Source organism: Armigeres subalbatus, chromosome 3, assembly GCF_024139115.2.
Source record: "Armigeres subalbatus isolate Guangzhou_Male chromosome 3, GZ_Asu_2, whole genome shotgun sequence".
Lineage (NCBI taxonomy): Eukaryota > Metazoa > Arthropoda > Insecta > Diptera > Culicidae > Armigeres > Armigeres subalbatus.
In genome coordinates this window covers 165,214,473-165,223,435 of record NC_085141.1, presented here as the reverse complement: position 1 = coordinate 165,223,435, position 8,963 = coordinate 165,214,473, and the positions used below count along the sequence as shown (strand labels likewise).

The window sequence follows — 8,963 nt, the reverse complement described above, 5'->3', positions numbered from 1 at the left end:
CATTAGAATATCTAAAGTGTTCCGGAAGTATCTCGTCAATATCGCTTCAAGATACCCGTCGAAATGCTTTAGGGGGTTCCCATCGGAATACCTTAAGTATTCCCGTCTGAATCTCTAAAGAGTTCCCGTTGGAATCCCTACAGGTGCCTATAGTATTCGCGTCTGAATCTCTAAAGAATTTCCATCGGTATCCCTAAAAGATTCCCGTCGGAATTGCTAAGAAATTTACTTCGGAATCAGAACTCTTTGGGAATGCCCGGATCACTAAAGGATTATTTTCCCATTACCAAAAAGATCCTTTTTAGAATCCCTAAAGGATGTTATTCGAATCAAAATCTCTAAAAGATTCGCTAATAAATTCCCTTTGGGAATCTCTAAACGAATCCTTTGGGAATGCTTAAATGAATCTTTTGAGAATGGCTGAAGAAATCCTTTGAAAATTCTCGTAGGTTTCCTTTGTATCCCTTCTGAATCACCGAAGGTTTTTTTTTTCCAGATACCCTAAAGGATTATTTTAAAATCTCTAAAGGATTCATTTTAAATTCCTAAAGAATTGGAATTTATGGCCGCTTGTTTTGTTTGAAATTCATAAGAACGCGAATTCGGGACTAAAAGACGTTCGAATCAAAGAACAAGGCAGCATGTCAGTGGGGACCAATCGCGCAATGTTGGCAATGTCGCGCGAGATATGGATAACACCCACCTGCTTCAATGTTTTCGAAGGCTAATAAACCGGTCAGGTGCTCCAATAAGAAGTTGGTAAGTGTCCGGTACATGCTGGCCCTCAACCCCCTCAACATAGTATCCAAGGTAAATATATGGATTAGAATTTGAAGTACCATGACAGAATGCATTCTTTTAAGTAATTTGTCGAACCAAGCGGAAGCATATTGCGTAGTTTTAACTGTGGACTGCAAAATAGACTTGCATCGCGAATCGGATCTCCTTAGAATGTAATATTCGTTGAACTAACTGATTTACCTCCCACAGCCACAGGTAGTTTCCATCGTTCTAAATCAGCAGCAACACATGAGCCCACAACTTCGGTTTATTCGGACAGCGGAGCGGATCCTTTTACCTCCTGGTCATGGTATTTACATGTACTTCAATGACTCCAGACATGCTCGTGTATGTTTTCCGTGTTGATCTTCGACGAATCTTCGTTCGCGCTCGAACAGGTCACAAGTCCTGTTTAGTTATATTCTTCCGAATGCCGCGGGACCTACACAAATGGAACTAATCGGTTGAAATTTGTGTCATTTTTTCACAAATTTACAATCAGAATCTTCAACAGCAAATAACTCACCGGTAGCTTCAAGAAATTTTCCGAATGCCAATGGACCCTTCTAATCCGAGTATTATTTGATAACCTTTCGTGGCCCATCTGTTGCTAACTTTTCCTGGATTCGTACGACGTCACTTGAGCTTGCAGTCTCTCATATAATGTTCCTTATCCACACACATATTTTCGTTCCTCGTTGTTTTTTACCATCCAGCTCGCCATCCGCGTGAATCAACCGTTCGAAATCGCTCCTCCACCGATGATGCCGGCTTCTAGTTAATGACTCAAATTCGAGCTTGAAACGAATTTGAATCGAATGAATCTGGGTGGTTTTCTTCGTACCGTTGCCAATACCATCGGCATCCTCATTGGTGTCGGTTTACTCATCGCCGGTTGAGTGCTCGGAAAACGTTCCGTTTTCTTCAAAAATGATGCAATTGCTGGAATAAATAAGCTTGATTTAGATTTTTTATTATGAATTTTTATAAGTCATGGTCATAACTTTATCTGCAATTATTTAAGTTTTTAGGCTTTATCTTAAATTATAGCATTAAGTTCGGAAAGTTAACGTTGAAAAGTAAAAGTCCTGTTAGTCATTTTTCCCGTAAAACTTACATAGTAACTGATGGGCCTAATCCGCAATCTGCTTGATCCTCCGCTAATAATGTCGTGCTGCTCCTGCACTCTGCAGCACCTCGGGATGTACAACTCTATCGTCGCGCGCTGACTGCTTTACAGACGATGCCAGTGCCTCGTCCATCGAATATACGTTTATCTTGCCATCACGGACAGTCCTTCCTTTGCTAGGGCTGCTTCCAGATTTCTGTAATCAACCGCGCCGATTTGATGGCAATGTAAAAGCGACGAATGGCCCCAGAACTGGTTGTTTTGGCTGTGTTTTGTAACGATAAGTTTGTCCAGAAAAGGAATGTGTTCGCAGCTGCAAAGCAATACTTATCAGAAATATAATTTTATTTTGCGTGATGTGCACTTACCTGTCGGATATCTGCTGTGGCGAATCCATCGAAATAACGGCGAAGGGTTCCGATTGAAATCTTTTTGGTCGGCGGGAATGCAAAACAAAAACAATGACGTTAATGTTTTCCGGTGGATGAACACATGAACATGTTGCTCCATAAGATTGCCTTATGATTGTCATTCATAAGGAATAATATTGGAATTCATAAGGCATAGGTATGTAATTAATACGGATGATTGTGAATTTCATAGAAGCCTTATGAAACGGTTATAAAATGAACTTTTGGTGTTTCATAAGGGGTAACTTATGAATTTCGATATTTTATTTACGCCAGTGTACTACAGTAAGGTCATCTTCAGTGTCTCGTACTTGACTCGATTCGGCTCAACTCGAGCGAAAACGAGTATTGCGGTTTCAAACTAAACTTCTGGTTTTGACTCCCCTTTTAAATCTTACATAATAACCAACCTAACAGATAATTCGGATAACTTTGTAGAAGATGGCCACTTTCTAACTCTAACGGATTTAGAAATATTTAACCTAACATGTTATTTCTCATATACTAGCGCCGCTATGCGTATGAATTCCAAACTAAACTAGTCTCCATCATAAATGTTATGGTTACACGAACAACGTTGTAGAAGACAAAATCTTTCTAAGTCTTATAGATCTCGAGATATCCACCTCACTAAATTATTGCATATAAGCTAGCGCCACCTAGCAGATGTGTGTCTAGCTAATCTGATAATCACAAAATGTATTACGCACATATTTATATTACAAAGTTGCTCGCGCGTTCTGAAATATCTGAAAATAAATAATATTTTTTCCTGATTTTATTTATTTCCGTGTTTGCCTCAATAGCAACCGGATATTCACCACCGGTGCGAAGCATGATTGCACTTCAACAACCTTGATAGAAACAACCGGTGCGAGAACAAGTGCATAAATAAAATATGAACGCATTTCGTTCCTATACTAGACACTCATTTGGATACACATTGGTGGGGATCGTCTAAATGAAGCCAAAATAGCAACCTCTATCATGACGCGAACTCGCACCGGTCGTTCGTAAACGGGTTTGCGAAATGTAAACGCAACCTTCGGTGAATAGCGAGTTGGCAAATTTGGCAACCCGCTCCAACCGTTGCCAAACCATCACACGGAAATAAAGAGTAACGCATAAATAAAAAATGTGCCGCCTTCTGAAAAATTGTTCGGTTATTCATCATCAAAACCATTGTGATGGAGGTCAGTTTAGTTTGGATTTCAACTGATTGGCGGCGCTAGTGCATATGAAATAACCCGATAGGTTAGATATTGTCGCGCTTATCTTTTTCTAGACTTTCGCGGCGGTCTTACTCTCGCAGGCTCGACTGCGAAGGTAGACGTCAAGATAGCCGCCGGGTTAAAAGATAGGGAAAATTTTCCAAAACCACGTGCTTTTCGCCAAATGACAGCAGTATTCGATTGTATTAGTGACAGGCAACCGGAGTCACTGAGTACATAAGGAGTGTTTATCATGACAAGTGCATACGGTGGGTAAGATTTTTATTGACTCTGTCGTGTTTAGTGACTGTTGCGATTACCTGAGAAGCAGCCAGCAGGACCCCGCAGTATTCTATATTTTCTCGAGATGCATAATATCTCGAAATCTGGATTTTTTAGAATATTGGCGTCTTCTACAAAGTTGTTCGGGAGGTCAAAACCATCATGACGAAAACAAGTTTAATTTGAAATACAACCGCTTGCCGGCGCTAGTGAATTGGAAATAACCTAAAAGGTTAGATATTTCGATAGTTGAAATCTTAAGAATATTGCCGTCTTCTACAAAGTTGTTCGGATGAATAAAACCATCATGACGAAAGCAAGTTTAGTTAATAATACAACCGCTTGGCGGCGCTAGTGTATTGGAAATAACCTGATAGGTATCTCAAAACACGTATTTTTTAGAATATTGCCGCCTTCTACAAAGTTGTTCGGGTGGTCAAAACCATTATGACCAACGCAGGTTTAGATTAAAATATAACCGCTTGGTGGCGCTAGTGTATGAGAAATAACCTGCTAGGTTAGATATTTTGAAAACTGAAATTTTTAGGATATTGCCGTATTCCACAAAGTTGTTCTGGTGGTGAAAACCGTCATGATGCAAGCAAGTTTAGCTTTAAACACAATCGCTTAGCGGCGCTAGTGTATAAGAAATAAACTGATAGGTTAAATATCTCAAAATCTGGAATTTTCAGAATATTGCCGTATTCTACAAAGTTACTTGCCATAAGACGAGTTCGTACAATTCTATTTAATTCCACCACTTGGTTGTACCTTTGACAGATACTTATTTCGACTTCTACAGTAAGGCCATCTTCACCCGCATAATCATGAACCATATGTGGATTATTCCTCAAAACGTTCATGACTATAAATAACTTTACCTCTACTGTTCTGGTTGTTATTCATACTAAAGATACACCAACCTCACCATAAATGATATTCACAGTATGGTATGTTGTTATTGGCATATCGACCATACGGGTAATAGGCGGTTAAGTATAATTACCATATAAAAAAAGGCATTTTTCAGTACAATAATTTCATAATACAACATGTGGTATGGTCCAGTTATAATCCGTGTTTGAGGTGAGAACAATATGAAATATACTATGCAAATAGTAGAATTATATGACAAAAAATCGGCACACCGTATCCCTTACCTTACCTATATTAAAAGGAAATTAGTTATCATTTTCGCTCACAAAAAAATGAATACAAGTGTTTGACACATCTTAGTTATTTATTTGTAAGATATATATTTTAATCTCCCTGAAAAAAAAAATATGCGCGATGTAAAGTTGAACCAGCTTGTCTTTGCTTTTTCTTTGTGCATCCGGGAAGCTGCATGCAAGAGAATCCGAAATTTACCTACAAAACACGCAGGAGGAAAACCCTTACACTATAAATATGCAGAGCACATATCTTATTAACAAAATACTTACCAATATCACGTTATTTTGGAACTAAGGGAGCTCTTCTTCCACACTTTTTCGCCACCATAACTGTTGAGAATTGAAGAAAAATTTTGTTGTTTAACACCATTTGAATGGATTACACAAATTTCATTACTTACCAATGATTTTAAGTACAAAAAGTAAGTAGAAAGTTCAGAAAAACAACTGAACAAGAAACATTTTGTTTCCACTGAACTAGTTTTTTTCCAACGAAATCAACAACAGCTACACGGGAAAATATGTCTGCATGTGGTCTTTTAAGCATCATTGCTGAACTAATATGTTAATCGCATATTTATCATTGGAAGATATAATTCTTAACTGTGATTCAACACCGGAACAAAACTAAACTAGATTTAGAAGATACATAATTATTTCACAGCCATATATGGTGGTTGTTGACATACCACGTATAAATTATTTACAGTTTATTATGGTTTATTTCGAAAGATCGGAAGATAAGGCATTATAAATAAACAATATACTAAGACATTATTACATATGATACTATCGATGAAACATGCTGTATGGTATTGATTCTATGTCAACATATAGTTACATTGTACATCTATGATTACACAATTAGTTACAGTATTCCTTAATGCGTGTGAATAGTGGCAAGAATACTGCAGATGGTTTTTATTTATGCGGGCAGTGTCTCATACTTGACTCGATTCGACTCAACTCGAGCGCCAACGAGTATTGCGGTTTCAAACAAAACTTCTGGTTTGACTACCTTTTTAAATCTTACATAATAACCAACCTAACAGATAATTCGGATAACTTTGTAAAAGATGGCCACTTTCCAACTCTAACAGATTTAGAAATATTTAACCTAACAGGTTATTTCTCATACACTAGCGCCGCTATGCGTATGAATTCCAAACTAGACTAGTATCCATCATAAATGTTATGGCTACCCGAACAACTTTGTAGAATACAAAATCTTTCTAAGTCTTATAGATCTCAAGATATCCACCTCACTAAATATTGCATATAAGCTAGCGCCACCTAGCAGATGTGTATCTAGCTAATCTGATAAGTTTAAATAAGAAAAAAAAATAAGAAAATGTTTTACGCATATATCTATATTACAAAAGTTGGAGCGCGTTCTGAAAGATTTGAAAATAAATAATAATTTTTTCCTGATTTTATTTATTTCCGTGTTTGCCTCAATAGCAACCGGATATTCACCACCGGTGCGAAGCATGATTGCACTTCAACAACCTTGATAGAAACAACCGGTGCGAGAACAAGTGCATAAATAAAATATGAACGCATTTCGTTCCTATACTAGACACTCATTTGGATACACATCGGTGGGGATCGTCTTAGGACACAATAAACCAACACGGAAGAAAAAAAGTACCCAAAATTGAGTACTTTTAAACTTACTTTTGAGTTATTTTTTCTCTTCGCTTTCATCCACTTTTGTTGTCAAAAACAAAAGAGCCAAACAATCCAACGACGCCAGTTCAATACGGGAAGCCAATGTTGAGTTTTATTTCCTGACCTGAGGTCGAAATTGAGTGAATTAAACTTAAATTTGGGTCAATAAATTTTCCGTTGGGTACTTTTTTAACATGGGAGTAAAGGCAAACTCGAGGGCAAACTACTTCGACCCTACTTAGGCTTTGGTCCGATTCGTGAATTAAAATCGAATTAAACTTAAAAGTGACATTTTGAAAATTTTCAAATAACCCTGCTCGCAGAGCAAGATTACTTTTGACAGATATTGAATCATTTTTGATAGATGTTTTGTTGGTCTTGCTGGGTAGCACCAACCATTCTTATGAGCGGGGGATTTCATAATTTCCGAACTGTCACTTTTGAGTTGAATTTGATTTTAATTCGCGAATCGGACCAAAGCCTTACTCAATTTTGGCTTCCCGTACGGATGTTCGAGGTTGGGTGAACTAAACTCACTATTGGGTAGTTTATTTCTTCCGTGAAGGGTATTTCTCAAGAATTTTATTTAGTTCACTTTAACAAAAGTGAACTGAATAATATGAAAAGTTTGGAAAAGGCCTGTATTATGTCCCATGTCCGTGTTACATGAGAACATTTCCGCAGGCCTGGGGGAAATTTCCAAAACCCCACAGAGTGCCGTACACAGAAAAAATAAAGAACCTAAAAAAAAGTTTAAAGAACTCAACTTTAAGTACGAAGTTCGAATTTTTAACTCAATAGTAGGTAGTTTTCTCACTCTCTCTTTTGAATGTTATTATAAACAAAGAGAGCTGCATCGACCCAACGTGTGCTGTTCCGTGGAAGAAGCCAAATTTGAGTTGTTTTCACCATAGTCCCGGGTGAGTGAAAATAACATAAATTTGAGTTGGTGGAACTTCATAGTGGGTGAAAATTCAACACGGGAGTAAAGGCAAAGTACTCACCGGATTTTTTCGCATTTTACTTATTTTTGGCTTCTTCCACGCAAGGGCGGTTTTGAGTGAAAGGAACCGTAAAGTAAGTTGTTTCGCGGTTCCGTGTAAGTGCCAAAAGTGGGGTCACGGAACTAAACATTGACACATGGATGCTAAATGCATGATTTGTGGTGGAACCTCTCACGCCAAGGACGCCTGTCCTGTGAGAGAAGATTGCAATCAATTTAAATGTATACACAGCAAAAACAGTTGTTGAATATTACATTCGAAACAGATGCACATAGGCTATTCCGTCAGAGCTGTGATATTCCACTCTTTCGATGTACACGGCAAATCGGGAGTAACAGCGCCGGTGTAATTTTTTTCATGATGTAATTCTGCACGATGTACTCGAATACCTTCTGAGTAATAATGTACAAAACAAATGACGTAATTGAAGGGATGTAAAATAATTCAACGTGAAAAGGACGATGTACATGGTGCAAGATAAATTGAGTTTTCTTCGTTTTATCTATGAACCTGAATTTTTCAATTTTATATGATTTTATTTTACTTTTATTTAAATTCCTGAAGAAATCGACACGGAACTTGAACAAAACAATAATTATAGATTTAATCAAATAGCAAATAATCAACTAGCTGTTGAACATGCTGCTCGGCAGATTCCAACCATCGCCGTCGCACACAAAGTAGGTGTCCGTGGTGAAGGTTGCCCAGCGTAGTGGCCGTTTCCCGCCCATCAAGAATCGTTGGAACCCTGAGAAAAGGTGTGTTAATTGATGGTAAACTACTTCTCCTGTTAAATACTTACCTGAGAATAATTCAAAGCATCGATGAAGCCAACTAGGAGAACTAGGTGGGGTAGCATATCGCCAAACACGCAGTTTGGATCCAGGACTAGAACGCGATAATTGAAAGGCCATATCATCAAGGCTGGTTTTAATCATTTTCTTGACGTAACCAGAATGCTGATGTTGTTCGGACACTCGCCGTTCTGTCCGAATCCGGTAGGTAGACATTGATCGATTTCCTGCGTCTTGATTTCTTGTTGATATCCTGAATCTCACGTAGATGCATCGCATTTCTACCTTCTCACTCCATCTTGGAGTACTGGATGAAGTTGAAATAAATTTCGATAATCGTGGAATACAGCGGGAGACTGGTATTTTCAACGTAGAATACGTTCGTACGCATAATGAAAATGGCATCTTCGTAAGGGATTCCGGGAAACCGCGATCCACTGGTTACTATTACTTACCTAAAAAAACAAAAACCAAATCAATAAACATTCTTCACTATTAACGAATAAATAA

The 8,963-nt window shown here is 38.0% G+C and overlaps 1 long non-coding RNA gene across 1 annotated transcript; it reads right to left on the bottom strand.

Annotated features, from left to right (window-relative positions):
* Positions 1 to 5,087: 5,087 nt before the first annotated feature.
* LOC134224320 (uncharacterized) lies at positions 5,088 to 5,521 on the bottom strand. The gene is made up of 3 exons (XR_009982903.1): positions 5,386 to 5,521; positions 5,255 to 5,314; positions 5,088 to 5,180 (listed from the first exon to the last, which is right to left on the bottom strand). It is a non-coding gene; the product is annotated as an uncharacterized LOC134224320 (long non-coding RNA).
* Between the last annotated feature and the right edge of the window lie 3,442 nt (positions 5,522 to 8,963).